At 40.8% G+C, this 16,233-nt stretch overlaps 1 protein-coding gene across 4 annotated transcripts in view; it reads right to left on the bottom strand.

The window, feature by feature from the left end:
- Positions 1 to 16,233, bottom strand: part of zgc:158464 (uncharacterized protein LOC791139 homolog) — a 98,624-nt gene that overhangs the window by 38,050 nt on the left and 44,341 nt on the right. The window lies entirely within an intron of this gene.

Raw genomic sequence — 16,233 nt, 5'->3', positions numbered from 1 at the left:
CCATTTAAAATTATTGAAGGCAACTCATGTCCTTTGCTCACATAAAGATGGCCTTTCTTAAGACTTGATTTTCTTCAGAAGAAATATTAATATAGTGAAGGAAATCTGTCTTACTAAAATTAATATATAATTTTTTTAAATAAAAAATAACTTGTTATTTGAGAGCAGCAGCAATTTATAACTGCTGAATCATTGTCTTTCTGTTGGCCATAGCACAGCAGAATATTATTGAGCTTGCACTTCTATAAAAAGTACAGAAAATGCAGCCAGACAAATTGCTCCAACTCTGACGACCAATGCATCCAGCCCAACTATCAGATATGAGATACAACAATTAGACACAGACTAATTAAAACCTCAGCGTATAAGTGTCTGGCTATGGCTGGCATTGTTGTTTACTCCAGATTAGCTTTTATTCACACATGCACTGGGCGAAAGACAGAGAGAAACATGAAAGCCTTGTGCATAATAATGAATGTGATAAGTTTCACCCCTTGACTGCAGTCGAAACAATGTCTGTCCACTGGGGTCCGTGTCTCTGTATTGTACCTAATGAGTGGCACAGGAAAGTCTGCAGTGCCTTTGCGTGTGTGTCTGTATGTGTGCGTCTGTGTGTGTGCGTCTGTGTGTGTCCGTCCTCTTCAGCTTCCATTAGATCACACAAAAGAGAGCCTGCAGAGAAGCTTCTGGAGTCCAGTCAGACATCTCATCCCCATTCGACCTGATTGACTCTGACAGGTCAGATGGACCAGTGCAGAGTAAGCATATGAAATACGCTCTAGCAATAGTGCGACAACTTTACAAACAAGATTGAGGTAAGCAGACATTTGTGTAACTGCCATTAAAACACCAGATAGATGGATGCAAGCAAACATGCATAAACTTGATGTTAGAGAAAGAAAACATCCTCATATGTCCTCTTGCAGCATCTCCTCATTTTCATCTATTCACCAACATGCCAACCAGTTGGCACAAATATGCTAACTGAGCTCCACGCAGGTGCATCATAGTGTAGACCTGTCTATTTACAGTACAGACTGGAAGAATGAACAAAGAGAGCAGATGGTCATTTGCATGATACTTTTTTTCCAGTGCCATTGTTGTTGTGAAGACATGGCAGAGAATGAAAAACCTTTTGGCATCTCTCATAAGCAGTAATGTGCTGCAAGTGTGATACAACTGACACAGATAAAATCAAATGGATCCAAACATCTAGCCTGCTATTATTATTAAATCCTGCCTGTGCTAATTGATCTATCTCATTTTGATGGATCAATTTTGTTTTCATCTAACCTTTTCTGTTGAGATGTATTCATTAATAACGTTGTCTTATAGCATTGACCTTCATTTACTCTCATGAGCTATTTGTCACACAGTATCAAAATCAAAATTCTAGATCCCTTGCCAGCATTTAAGTCAATATTTGACAACACTGCATGTGATGATGCATAATTTTTTACAAGGGATGCGTTTCTGAAATTTCATTAGCTTTTTTCATGGCCCGCTGTTAATCAAACGGTTTTAAAATTCATGAGAGCTTACAGATCAATACTGCAGAGCACCTGCCCCCGAGGAGTAAACAGGACAAAAACAGACACAAAAACAGAGGCGATGTCACTTTGGCTGAAAAGATAAGGAATACATTTCACTGCTGGTGTGAATTTATGCTGTTTGGCCACCCGAGGCTGATTTACTAGTAAACTACTCAACAGTGATATGTTCTTACGGTGACATAAAACATAGACAAAGAAAATAAAGCAAACACAAATCCCTCTGGCAATGTGAGTACATCATCAGCTCAGCCTCTTTCCAAACTGAATTTCTAATTCATATCTACAACTCTTTTTATTCACACTCGACAAAGAACAGTCCCATAAAGGTGAGCTCATTTTCCTTAACGAGTAAAACATACAACAAAAACTCCAGACGACTCAACAATTAATTCAAATCGACCCCGAGGGTGCACTGTAGAAAATGAGCTCAACAAAACTGATTACCCGTACAAAAACAAGCTGCAACGTATACCTTGACTAAGCTAGTTCCATCACTGGCTAATGAGCAAATCCTTTAACAGCCCCTGCAGTATTCTGCCATTCTTATGGAGCATTATATACATTACAGCTGTTCCTATACAGCAGCATGGAGACTGGTTTAGAGATTGCTGATTGATGGTGTGTGGGACTTAGTGTTAAAGATTTTTGCCTTATCAAGTGACCTCAGGTTTAAGTACTGCTAGCCCCATACAAACCTATAAAGGAAGTCCTGGCTTTGCCATATTTAATTTGAATGAAGACCGTGATTTCTTGTGCCAATAGGACAGATCTGTAGCAGAGGTTTGATGTCTCTTCCTTTTTTTTAATACTCGTTTGTTTTCAGACATTACATTTTTAGTTTTTTATAAAACATAATATTACTACAAGGGCACTTTGAGAGCACATACCTCTGGCAAGGCCCAACTATGAAGCCACATTTACATTTGGATTTTTATTTTGATCTGCACCAAATTGCACACACTCATAAATATCAGTCCCTGATTTTTTCATTATGATCAATGAATTATCCAGTGAGAAAACAACAAAATAGTTTAAAAAATGCCCTATCTAGCAATTTTAAATGTATCTTAAATGTAAAGAAAGTGTAAAAAAAAAACTTGCATTAGCTCTCTTGATCCAGATCTGCAACAAAATTGAATCGGTTCTTTTTTAGGTCAACCCCTGGCCCTCCACTAAATTTAATCGAAATCGATAGTGGATTTTTGTGTAATCCTGCTAACAAGCCAAACAAAACAGACAGAGTAGTCATGTTGTTTAACAGTTTGTTAACCATTAACTAGCTTTTATTTTCATAAAACGTGTGAGAATAATACAACTCATCTATCTTACACCATAAATCATAACTCAGCCTCATCATATCCTTATACTAATGTTAAAAATAACATATTAAATGTAAAAGGGCACATAACTTTGTCAAAAGAAAGAATTGGTATAAGACGGAAATCTCTGCCTCATTAGTGCTCACAGCTGAAAAAGGATTACACAATAATAACACTGTGTCAGTTTCTGCTGTGCCAGGCCCCATATCCGAGTTTTATGAAGCCTCTCTTTTGGCTGGGCCCCAGACATGTGGCTGCAGCGTGCCACGTGGGCTTCTCCACCATCCTCGCAGGCAGCTACAGCAACTATAGCTGGGTAGTGGGAAACTCTGCCAAACACCCATCAGCACACCACTGACTTTTATAGCCCGAGTCCCACAAAAACACCACTAATGAAACTACGGCTTTCGAGAAAGATCTCTGCCAGTGCAGTGTTTTGGAAAAGGTCGTGTCACTAATGCAGGATAGTTGTTAACATCTTACTGGAATCGGGCTTGGAAGTTGCATGACCCTGCCCCATGGCGTATCTTTGCACCCAGCAGTTAAAAGTCAAAACCAATCCTATAAAAACACTCAAGCCAATAAAAAAGCATGATGCTGAATGAGTAATCTTTGCCTCATCCTCTTCCCGGATCCAATAACTTGCTGCAGTCATTGTGGAAACAGCGGAGGGTTGATGAGAGTGCCAAGTTATGGATCACGCCACTTAGCAGGAGAATTTAATGTGACGATACATGTCAGGAAAAGTGCTCAGGTCCTTAAGTCTTGGCCATTCAAATGCAAAGTGATAAAAATGCATGGGTTTGGAAATATTTCTAAAAACTAATAAGAAAAACTGGCACGTTATTTGTATAATGATAAAGGTAGATGAGGGAGCCATTGCAGGCGGTGAACATGCTGTACCGCTGTACCCTGCTAAGTTTCATTCCCCCGCTGCATCCACTCGCTCCCTCAGGGGTGCATTCATCCTCACTCTGGTTTGGCTGCCTCCTTCAACCTCAGCAGGAATGCTTCCTCCATTGCCAAGATCTCTTTCTCAAAATCCGAATGCAAGCAAAACACAAAGAGCCCGACCGTTGAGCATAATGAAGCTCATTCTGTCACGAGGGCAGGGCGTGTGTTATCGCACGGTTCTGAGCAGCTGCCGAGCATGTTTCATGAAGGAATGCCCCTGTTGATATAAGCCATCTCACTCATATACGTCATGGTTTTCAGAGGGAACAGCACACCGCTCATTTTCTACTATAATTATTCACACACGCATGCGTACACGCACCCACAAAGAGATACACACGTACTAAAAACTCCACCTTGTAGAGGAAAACCATCCATTACTGAGCTCTAAAATACCAGGTCAGGGTCTCATGAGGCTGCGTATCTGCTGTTAGCCTGGTATTTGGTCGGTGAGAGGAGAAGCAAATGGAAGGCTTCTGGATTCCTCTCCTCCTCCAGCTGTGTGGGCGACTACACTTATACTAGTCTATGCTAAAGAAGGGTCAGACGGGATACACAAATACGAGGCCTGTAGTTACAAGAGCACGTCAGAGGGCACAGATTAACTGGAATGTGCATATGACACAAGGAGCCTACCAGGGGCTGCCAACCCTCCCTTCACTTGCGTACAGCAAGTACGTATAACACCAACGCAATGATACACCCTCAGCCTCCTCCTTAAAGTTGGCCAAGAGTGGGCTGACAAAACCCATCCCGCTCAGAGCTGCTAACACATTCTTGCACCTGCTGCCTCCCTCCTAGACTGCTGCTCATCCGCTCTCTTCAGGGAGTGTGCTCTCACACACACACACACACACACACACACACACACACACACACACACACACACACACACACACACACACACACACACACACACACACACACACACACACACACACACACACACACACACACACACACACACACACACACACACACACACACACACACACACACACGAGCACACACAGGATTCCCACACACACAGGATTCCTCACTGGTGAGGTGGCTGAATGTCGAACAGTCATAATCTCTCTGCTATGCGCAGTTGTGCTGTTAACCTCTGACAAGTGTAATTCTAACTCTGGTTCTCTGTTTTCTCCGATGAATAAAACATACTTAAAACTTAAATACTTGAGAAGGATTCTCTTAGGGTCTGACTGGAAATTAGGCAGATGAAGAAAAGGGAGAGGGCGGGGGTATGTTTGCCATCTCTGGTAGAGTGTAAAAGACTTTTGATTTATGCAGAGAAGGACTTTGGAGTCTATACTGTGAGTTTACTCAGCTATATATGTCTCTGTGTGTGTGTGAAATTCGAGACAGACAGAGACACAAGCTGACAAACATGAAGGCAGACTTTTTCAAGGAGCATACAAGACTCCCTAGTAAACATATGGAGAAGGCAGAGGCTCTAGTCCTGTGGGTGTGGAGATTAAAGACTGAAACTTTGACTTCTTGCACTTCCTGCTGAGACATAGGAAGCTACCAGGATCCTGTCAGGAACAGGAGGGGCCACTGTCTTCTGGCTCAGATTCTCCAGAGCGTGTCACTTTTTCTTACACACAAGAGCCAAGCAAAATAGGAAGTTTCTCTGCCGACTATACACTGATCATTTCAAAAGAAAACAGCATGATTCATCTCTTACTGCGCTTGTTTGTTCAGAGGCTGCTCTCTGTTAATTCCTCTAACTCACAAGCAAGGTAGACGAGAATAATGTCAGGAGTGTCTTGTGATAATCATCCCTATGTGCTGACATTTTCCACTGCTGTTGTGTAAATTCTTTTAGACAAACAGTGGAGGATGTGACACCAGCAAACACGTTTTCTTGCGGCTAAATGATGGCTGACCTTTCCGCTGGCAGCCGGCGAAACCCGGAGCTCAGCTCAGGAGTGAGTCCTGATAGGACGTGAGGAGTGGAGGAGCGGATGCGGCAGAGAAATATTGACGACTCCAAAGAACTCATGAATAAAAACATGAAAGGAACGAAATAGATAATGCGGTTGTTGTGGACGAGGGGGATTATTCCACTGTTACGGTTTTGTTCCCTTGAAATGGTTACATCTGAATGGCTGTCTGCTTGCATTAGCAGGCTTCATTAATAACAGTCATCAACCATTCGGGGTCTGTTTGAGAAGAGCACAGAAAATCGTCAGTGCTGATACACTTACATGGAGCGTGTAATGTCTGCAGCTCAATTTAATTAGGAAAGAGCCGTTTGATCACTATTAAGACTTAAGACTCACGTCCTAAAAGCGTAATTTATCACCATCAAGGTCCATTGTATGACAACGGTAGATTGAGTGTCCTGAACATTTTCTGGAAGGTGACACATGGCTTCCTAGAACTATTATGGGCTAAACAAGATTAGCCTTGTGTGTGTCTCCCCTAAAAAATGGAGCCCAGCAGAACTAATGACACGTCTAACTTGCTTTTATTGTTTTCCCTACAATAGATACTGGTTGAACAAGGGGCATGTGTTGGCTTTCTTATCATATAATTGCTTCATTCTCCTTCAGTGGCAAGGACAGGGGAGATGGGATCAATCAAAATAAGTCCATCTGCACAGTACAGCTCAAATCCTCCACAATTCAAGGCCGTGAACAACCTCACTCTGAAGCAGAAAGACAAAGCATCGTGTGGCAACAAAAGTACTCCTAGATCCGTTTGTGCTGACTGAGACTTCGCCAAGAGGAAAAGGATTGAGTAAGAGCCGAGAGTGAAAAATGGGAAAGAAGGTAACAGGGGGAAAGTGAAGATGCCAGGAAGTGAGACGGGCCGTGTGCGAGCGGCCCGCGGTCCCAGCTAACCCCCTGTTGGCAGGTCTGGCTGCTGGGCCCTCTGCTGCGCTGAATGGTGCCCAGGCACAGAGGGAAATCCGAGGTAATTTGTCCGCTTGTTTGGATAATCCACCATCTGCCACAATGCAAAAGGCCCCAGGCCCATCCACAAGCCTTCATGTTGGACCCCAAATGCTAAACATATGGAGACAGCAAAAATGGAATCCAAGTTCCTCCGAGGGCACACAAATTGCAAGACAACTCTCCATCAGGAAGCTAAAGTTGGAATCATTTAATCTCAGCATTGAACCACATTTTTTTCTTTTAACTTGAGGCAACAGTACAACAAAATTTAGTTTTTACAGATAATGTTTTCTACAATCCATCTGCTACAGACATAATGTCTTTTAAACCTTAATATCTGTTATTTTCCAAGTTTAACTTTAAGAAGTAAGTGAACAAGTAAAGTACAATAGTGCAAAAACTGTTATTAGACACCTTCATCTGTATCAAACGTCATAGCTGAAGTGTAATAGGTCATACTATGACAGGGTTTTCCACTGGTTCATTCAATGTCCAGCTGGGAGAAAATAGCACCTGCTGCTGCTACTCAACAGCATGAACTAGTTGTCTATCATCACACATTTTTAATGGTCACATGCACTGTTGTTACTCTCTTCATTGTTTAATGACTCTTAACCATTTTATCTTAGTGGATCTTTCGAAAGACTTTCTTCCTTTGGCATCTAAGTTTAGGTCGTTTTTCTATGAGGAGCCAAATTATCTGCAGAGGTCTCAAAAACAAACAGACCAGGTCATTAAAATAGGTGAAAATGCTGAATAAAGAAGTTTCACGTTAAAATCTGTGCATCTCTGGCACTTTCGGGCCATCACAAAGCCATCTCCTGAGTCTGTCTTCCCAACATGCAGTCATTCCCTTACTCATTGCTTATTTCACAGTCTGCCGAGTACTGATCAAAACGTCTAGTAGGGGAAGAAAAACGTAATAACGATTGCGCTGTCTGTCACACGGCCAGCATCAGCAGTGATATTGTCATCATTTGTTTCCGAGCTCTTTTCATTTATATAATTGTCACTCTCATTCTTGCGTAGCATGTCATCTCTAATCGAACTCAAACTGACCTGCTGTCTTTTTAGGATGCGTGAAAGCCATGGAGAGGATAAATAGGTCTTTGCAAGCAGATTGCAGGATATTAAAATATCAGGTGGGAGATTTTGCGTTGGTGTGACAGAAAGGCTGAACAGAAATACTGATGGGAAAATGTATGTGGTATAACTGTGCTGAATGCTAAGACTCCTCAAACTCTTTTATCTTTTCCAATAAACTTTAGATTCTACCCGTTGGCCCTGCAGTGTTCTCAACAGTGAACAGTTAACACAAAGACGGGCTCTTCACTACGCTCCTTAGGATCAAAGAGCATCCTGATCCTCAGATGTTGTGATGAGGAACAGAGCTCACTTGAGAATGAATGGATCATATTTAAATACAGATGGTCACACAAGTCTGCACCATCCACATGGGCGAAGATAAATTATATTTGCAGAAGAAAGATAGAAGGATTGCAAAGGATACTGAAATGTCATGGAAACAATTCCGTCTCAGACAGGTTTGCCATCCTGTCAGGAATTATTACTTTCAATTTCCTGGTTGTTTATAGAAACAGGAAGCGGAGACAAGTGAAGCTTTATCTTTTACATGAGCAGAGTCTGGATGACCTTTAAGAAATGTGAAAATTACTTTCCAGGGTGAGAGCAGCATCAGGGCAAAGACTGAATACTAAGGATGGGAATATTCCAAGCCACTGTTTGGATGCCAGAATCAGTAACAAGAGCATAATGCTGGTTAACAAAAAACCCATAAATATGCAAATATTTCCCATGTGGTTGTGTCTGTGTGTGCTAAAAATAAGGCAGCACCATTTCAGATGACCAAAAGTGTTGTCAAATGTATCAAGAGAGGATGTGATAAATATCAAAATAAAAGGACACTGAACAAAACCTGATGAAAATTACTAAAAATGTCATACTTTGACCATCTTGAACATAATAAAGCTCAATGACTGAAGCTCAGAACAGTGTTGAGAAGTCAACCAGGTGACAGGAGATGAATGGAGCAACAGAGTGAGAGCTGGCAGAGAGAAATTCAGAGAATGACTCACTTTGTTGTGCGTGTAAGATTGTACCTCACACTATTCTTCTATTGTGTTACCTTTGAAAACAATGTACTGCGACAAAAGTTCACAGCTCTTTGAAGTGCGGTGAAATGACGCAAAGAATACATTCCGAGAGGATATATCAAGTCAAGAGCGGTGAGACCAGGTAAGGAGATCATTACTGAGGCTGTGAGGTGGATTATTTGGATTGTGGTTTATAGTTCTCAGCCAGGCTGTATGGCTGAACATAACAAAGGTGAGCCAATATCTTAATTAAGTTCACTGTGATATATGGTCACTTGAAACAAATGATTTATGGTAATAAAAGACGGGGTACTCCCTTGAGTCATCTGGTCTTACACGTTCAATATTCCCTGAAGGGCAAACCAAGGTTTTAACTAATAATGGTACTTAGAAATGGCTCTCTAATACTAGTTTAGACAGTCCAAAAGAGTAGACCATCTTTCTCAGAGGAACAACGTATGCATGTCAAATGTGTTTCATTCAGTAGGCATCTCTCTTTCATACACATTAAGAGGTTTGCACAGCTATCCTTATTGGTACTTTGTATTTTTTAATTATTTTGCTTTAAACTTTATTAGGCTAGAAATGGCTGCTATCTTAGGGCCGAGTCATTTCTTTAAAGGCAGGCACTAACACACAGTCTTTCATAGTATTCCTGTGAAAGTGTTGCACTCATCCAGTAGGCCAGGATAGGCAGATAAGGAATCACTCTGGTCTGAATACATACCCACATAGGCCATGTTCATATAGATGTAATGCTGAGGAGAAAGTCTTTTGAACTCTATGTATTTCTATAGAAAGAGTGGTACTGGAGCACTTGAATTTAAAGACACAGACGTTTAATGCATCTGTTAAATGGGCAAGGGGTAATTTACAGGGGTCAGGAGAAACCAAAGTGTATTGCAACATACCAAACATCTTCAGTGCTTGTGTCACTGTTTTTCTTTCAGCTCCAGTGCACAAGAGTATAAGTGTACATGTGTGTAACTGGGTGTGTGTCTGTGAGGACGGAGAGGATGAGCCACACCGCTTGCCTAAATATGTAATTTGACAAACACATTTGGTGAGGTTGCCATGTTATCTAAATGACTGCTGGGTGTTTGAGGAGTGGGACGAGCTCATTTCCTATACGCTTACCGGTGCAACTTGAGCATCTGCACGCTCTCCCAGAATGCTGAATGAGTGCAAATTGCTGTAATGAAGCTATTTCATTATGGGGATGAGCAGTGCTGAATAAACAGGAGAACAAGGCAGAGTGCTTCATTGAGCCATCTGTGGAAGTACTTTGGCAAGGAGCGCTGCAGTGTTAACAACGCTGATGGCTGGCAGGAGGACAGAGATGACTTCTAGCTAAGTGGAACGACAGTCATCTCCAAATTCCAGTGATCCGCAAACAAAAGTTATGTGCATTAGGGAGGGAACTGGACATTACATAACACACTCATGATTTACTGGTGAATGTCCGTACCCACCAATTATCCATATTTCTCCAATTTTAGATATTTACAGAGAAAAAAGAAAGACAAAGGACAGCGGTAGAAAATACTTCCCAGCTGGAGTCCTTTGATAAAACAGCATAGAAAAGAAATCTACTTCACTTGCGTCATGCTGAGGAGTTTGGAAAGACGAGATATAAGGTAAAGCTAAAGAACACAGTGGAAAAGCCCACTTCTGCGATCTTCAGGGAGGATACAGGGAGTTGAAAATAGGCCAGGAGCAATTTCAGCATGTTCTAAAGACAGCCAGGAGAGAGACAGAATAATAAAACAAGAGAAAGAGAGAGAGGAATGAAGAAAGTATTGGAACAGCTCTAATTCACTCGGTGTGAGTTCACTTCATATATTATGTTCACGTTGATGTCACAAGCAGCCTTGAAAGGCATTTGCATCAACTGCGGCAGCATGGTGAAAACTAGGCTACATTATAAATGATATAAATCATGTGATGGAAAAACAGACTTTTGTTTTATATTACGATCTAGTGTTTATTTAATTGATCTTTACAGTAAAGTTTTGGTCATTTGGACGACATTTTACATTTTCTTCAACAATGGCACATATGCAGGCAGGAAAGTGAAGGCAGGACAAAGACAGAACAATTAGCTTGTATCTAAAAGACGGATGGTTTGGTTATGGAAATTTTGACAGGAAAGAGAAAAAACGTATTTAGGAAATTCTGCGACAGGCCAGTCCCCACAACAGATCTAAAACACAGCTAACCTCTTTTGTCACCTCCGCAAGACTTGTGTCAAATAGTACGGAAAGAGCGAAGAGTGATGAAGATGGAAGGAGGTGACAGCTGCTGTTACATCTACAAAGACATGCACCCAGTGTGGAGTAACCAGTAATAATATGTATCATCGACTGGATATGAAGTGACCTCTATCAGGGTATGAGATTGTGGTCACTTCATACTACTGTTGGAAAAAAACTGTCATTCAAAATCTAAAGCAAAACTGCTTCTAAAGGCAAATCAGTTCTCACGTTTGTAAGATTATACAACAGAAATTCATGAAGTTGTAGGAAAGAGGAGTTAGAAAAAATTGTAAGAACTCCAACAACTCAAAAGCAGAATCAATATTGACTTTTAAATAAAAAAAATATCAATTGCAGTTAGACTGTGGTGAATCCACTTGATGCTCTGAGTGCACAGCATGAAATGCAAAATTAACAGTTATATCTTATCACATTGTGTGAGTGCAGCGATGGAGCGTTTAATTGCTGAGAAGATTAATTGGGCTGATATCTTTAAGAAAATTGGTATAATGCCTGATGCCTGCACTTATAACACGGATAAGTAAAAATATCTGCAGCTATTCATTTACAACACAGCTTATTTTTGTTATTACTTATGGACATTTTTTAGAGTGCGGACACAGTGACAAGGCACAGTTTGTATTTTCAAATACATAAAAATGCATTAGACAAAATAAGGCTTGGCGAGTGGTATGTTTGCAGCGGTCAAACCTGTGACCTCCTGTCTGCCGGCCAGTAAGAGTGGAAGTGGCTGCAGAAGAGAAGATAATAAATCAGCTAATTTTCATTCACAAGTCAGGCTCCACAGATGGGTAGATGTTAAAGACGAATGCACCCCTATCACATAAATCGCTATTATCACTAATGCGTCAGTCTGGATGAGCTCATTTTCATGCCGGAGTCATATTATCCAGACAAGTCATAATTACTTGTCTCCTGACATTCATTAAGGAACACGCTGATTTCCATCCTTCCTTCAATTTGGCTTAATTGGCCACTTTTAAAAGCCAAGCCAGTTCGTCCATTACAAAAAAAGCCAGAAAGGCAAAAGCGTCAGAAAATGAAATGTGTGCACCGGGGCAAATATATGTGTGTGTGTGTGTGTTTGTGTGCGTGCCCCTGCAAACTCCCAGCACTGTTAATTGCAGTAATGGTCTTGGGCAGCTGGTCTCAGTTTTCCTGTCATCCTTGTCACAGTGATGGAGGCTCCACCGTGAGCCAAACAGCAGCGTGTTGCTCGCCAACTGGCCCTGCCTCTCACCCCCCACTGCACTGCTAATAAACATCATGGCTAAATGAGACATGTCATAAGGGTACGCTGGTAATCCCCACTCTCATGACGCACATGTAGCCACTTCATTAGCGTTATGGTTTTCACAAAAAAAGGAAAAAAATACAGAATGCATCTGCGCTAATGGTGCAAATATGCAAACAGGCTCTGAGGAAATGTATGTGTTCGTTAGTCGACTTTGCACCTGCAACATGCTGTTTCTCATGGAGCGTCGAGCTAAATTCAACATTTACATTTTTTTTCTCAACAGCCCTCTTAATGGGGTGAACAAGATTGGGTTTCATCCACGTCGCATCTATCTAGGGGTCTGGACAGTTTTCAGAGTAACATAATCAGCAGTAAGTGAGCCTTGCCCGATTCCTCATTTTCCTGCCATTTAAACACAGCTTACCATCAGATTACTGACCGGGTGCCATGTCTCAGTTACACTGGGCTCTCACTGAGATGATGCTAATGCCCTTAATTCTTTGCGATACCATTAGATGTCACAGCCAATCATCCAGCCGCACACGTATTCGAGTTCAAAAGAGCAGAACTCTCATTTCAGCGTTTTTTTTCATTTAGCCTTCTATTGCCCGTAGTATCAGCGCAATAAAATATCTTCATAAGTCATAAAATTGAGGATGTTTTAATTAAATGTGTCTTGACTCAATAGGTGTGTGACTGTGTGGGCTTCAGGGTCTGTCAGTTGGTTTAATTGCAGTACGAGTGAAGCAGAGATGGTGCTGGCAGGAGGTGGACAAAAGAGGGGAAGAGAGTGGCGGGTAATTGAAAGGAGGGTGGTTGGGCTCTTAGCAGCAACAGGAGGGCGTGTCCCCGCTGCGAGCTGGTTTAAGTGGAGGGTGTTGCTCAACGTCACACTGCACCTGGGATGTGCGTCTGAAGAAATACACTGTGTGCAATAAGGAGATATACTTAGTTACTATGGTAACTGTGACCAGGTACGACAGACCTGTCAGGCTTTGGTATTCTCCCTATGTTGAAGGAGAGTGCATGGGTAGTAGGGAAAAACACATAATGGATAGTTTTAATAACCTTTTAAAAAAAAAAAAAAAAAAATAGCAGACCTGTAAGGTTGGGTCATATGGTATAACTTTATATCATCATATCATCATCATTTTATTCAGTATTGATAATTATCACATAAATATCAAATTATTATTTTTTGCAAGTTTAAAGACTGATTTTTTAAGCTCTCACTGATTTTAAGCAGAAAATGATAAACAGCAATTTCACAAATTTAAGGTAGATCAGTTGTGTGTTATACGTCGGTATTGTACTTTTACAATGCATAAAACCATTATTTTGATATCTATCGAAAGTTCATCATTGATATTGCAAAATTATATAAAGCCATGTTTTTTTACGGTAAGAAAATGTCAGTGCAAGTCACTGTTATCAGTCCTGTGTACAACCACTCTACATCAGAGCTTTTACAGTAATTTTGGCAACTTCCCCCTGTTGACAGCAGCAAAACATGTGTGTTAATGTTAGCTTTAGTTAAGTCATTGGTTAGCCGCAGTCCTCAAAACATTAAACAATATATAATGTCTTTTACATAGTTCTCTCCAGCTGTAGACTCTCAGTTCAGCCAAACCACCAAATTGGATCTGATGCAATCTTCTAATTACCGTTGTTATTTCTGACAGGAAAATTCACAGGGACTGACAAGAAATTAGAAGCTTGCTATAACCAACCTCTGTGTAAAATCGAGAAATTATAAAATGTCTATTGATTTATCTTAATTGTTATCACTGCAAACTGTATTATGTGCTGTGTAACAACATAAAGCTTGGATGGCCTAACAGTAACTATGGAGGACACAGGGGAGACCTGTGAGGCTGAAAATGAAGGAATTTGTCCCCTAGTTCACAATTCTGACATCATGTGTTCATGTTGAAATCTAAGTCTAGACTGTATAGGACTGTTTAACTAACCAGCCAAGCAGAACTGACACTGTCCCCTGTTTTCTATCTGTTGATTTTTAACAACTTGAGCAATGCCAACCTAGTACAGAATGTAAGATAGTGCAGCACTTGGCACGGAGATTCCATGTTAGGAAGGGAGGGGCTCTTGTTCCTTCATTTCCACACGTTGATAAAGATTTCTCTGGACTTCTCAGTTAAGACAGTGCAAGAGACCAACTTCTGTCAGATGTCAATTCCAAATTGTCTATTTGGAAATGAAAGATTTCAATTAATCATTAGCTGATGATCCAGTGCCACACAGACATTGCCCACTAATGTGTCTCACATGTGTCCTGTCCTAAAATACAACTGCTGAATAATATCTATCTTTATTGTGAAGCAGTTGATGACATTGGTTTATTTAAATGAATAAGAAAATCCTATTCTAACAAGTTCACTTTTTAGAGTTTAGAGGAGACTGAGGCCTGTTGTTTACTGGTTGCTCAGTGTCTATGAAATTATTTTTGGAATAAATTAGTCCCGTCATTGTTCAGCCGCATGTAAACACAATGCAGTGCAGAAAATAATTACCATGAGAAAGCACACACCACCAGGGTGCTTTACCTCAAGCATCTGAAGTGCTTATTCATTATTAATATCATTGTTACATGTGGGAGCATCATCCTAACTGCGTTTATCAAGCCAAGGGATCCGCAGGCTGTCTCCCTACAGCAGGGACAATCAGTTGTTTCAAATATGAAAATGTAAGGTCAGGTTAGAACCACGCAGTGCGAACTCTATGAATACAAATCAGCTGTGAAGGAGAGCTGCCACACTCGAGGCAGAGGTTTGGCCTCCACACACTTATAGTGATAGGAGACGAATATCAATGTGTCAGATGAGTTGAATAATTGCATAACAGCACTACTCCCTGCACTGTTGACCTCTGCTGCTTTAAGCTCATCACACAAGATCAGAGCTGCAGAAGAGCTGTTTTCACAATAATTTACACCCTTCCCTGTATAATACAAGTTAACACTCCTCAGTGGAGTGTATGTGCCCAACAAAAATGCTTTTGCAAGACTACACTCTGACAGACACAGTGTTACTGAGGCAAGGTGGTGAACAAGTTAATGGCCTCATTCAGAGGGAGAATTTGTGCGGGAGCCTCTTCGCTGCTGCGGAGCTATGAAGCAACACAAAGTAAAATTGTTGTGAAGTGTCAGTTTGACTCAATAAACCGTTGCAGAGCAGATTACTGATATGAGAAATTGAAAAACACACTGACTTTCCCGTTTTTCTGAAAATAAACAAGACATAACAAACACTGCCCAACTATCCATTCTTGTGCATGGGATCACTGCTGAGCTTTCTACTGAGGAGTATTTTTTTGTTGTATAAGCTCTATGTGAAACAACCAAAGGTGATACCTTTGCATATCTAATACGTTTGCAATGATGAGACATGATGAGTATGATGCTTCATGAGTCACACTTAGAAATGCAAGTAAGGGCATGTTTTATAACATATTTGCGTATTAGAATACAAAGATTTGCATGTGAATGAATTTCTTAAGATACATCTTTTTCTAGCTTATGGCAGCAGGTTAACAACTTTTGACAATTGACAGTTTTTATGATATAATGCTTTGTGCCTACACACAAAACAAATGTTGGCTTATAAGTTGTTTAGGTAATACCATGCTTGTAATTGCCACTCAGTTAAGAGTTATGGTTCAAAATCATCTGGCAGATGTAATAACACCACTAACAAAAACTCTATTGGCTGAACTGTTGATTACCTGTTTTTAAAAGTACCTTCAGGGTCTGACTCATCATCTAGGTGACACAGCTTTGCTAGTTTTGACAGGTTATTTTCAGCTGTCAAGTAATCTTTAATGTAAACGTGTTTCAATGCTGACTAAGGAAAATGTGTTC

Source organism: Limanda limanda, chromosome 3 (genome assembly GCF_963576545.1).
Source record: "Limanda limanda chromosome 3, fLimLim1.1, whole genome shotgun sequence".
Taxonomy (NCBI): Eukaryota; Metazoa; Chordata; class Actinopteri; order Pleuronectiformes; family Pleuronectidae; genus Limanda; species Limanda limanda.
This window is presented reverse-complemented; position numbering and strand designations above follow the sequence as displayed.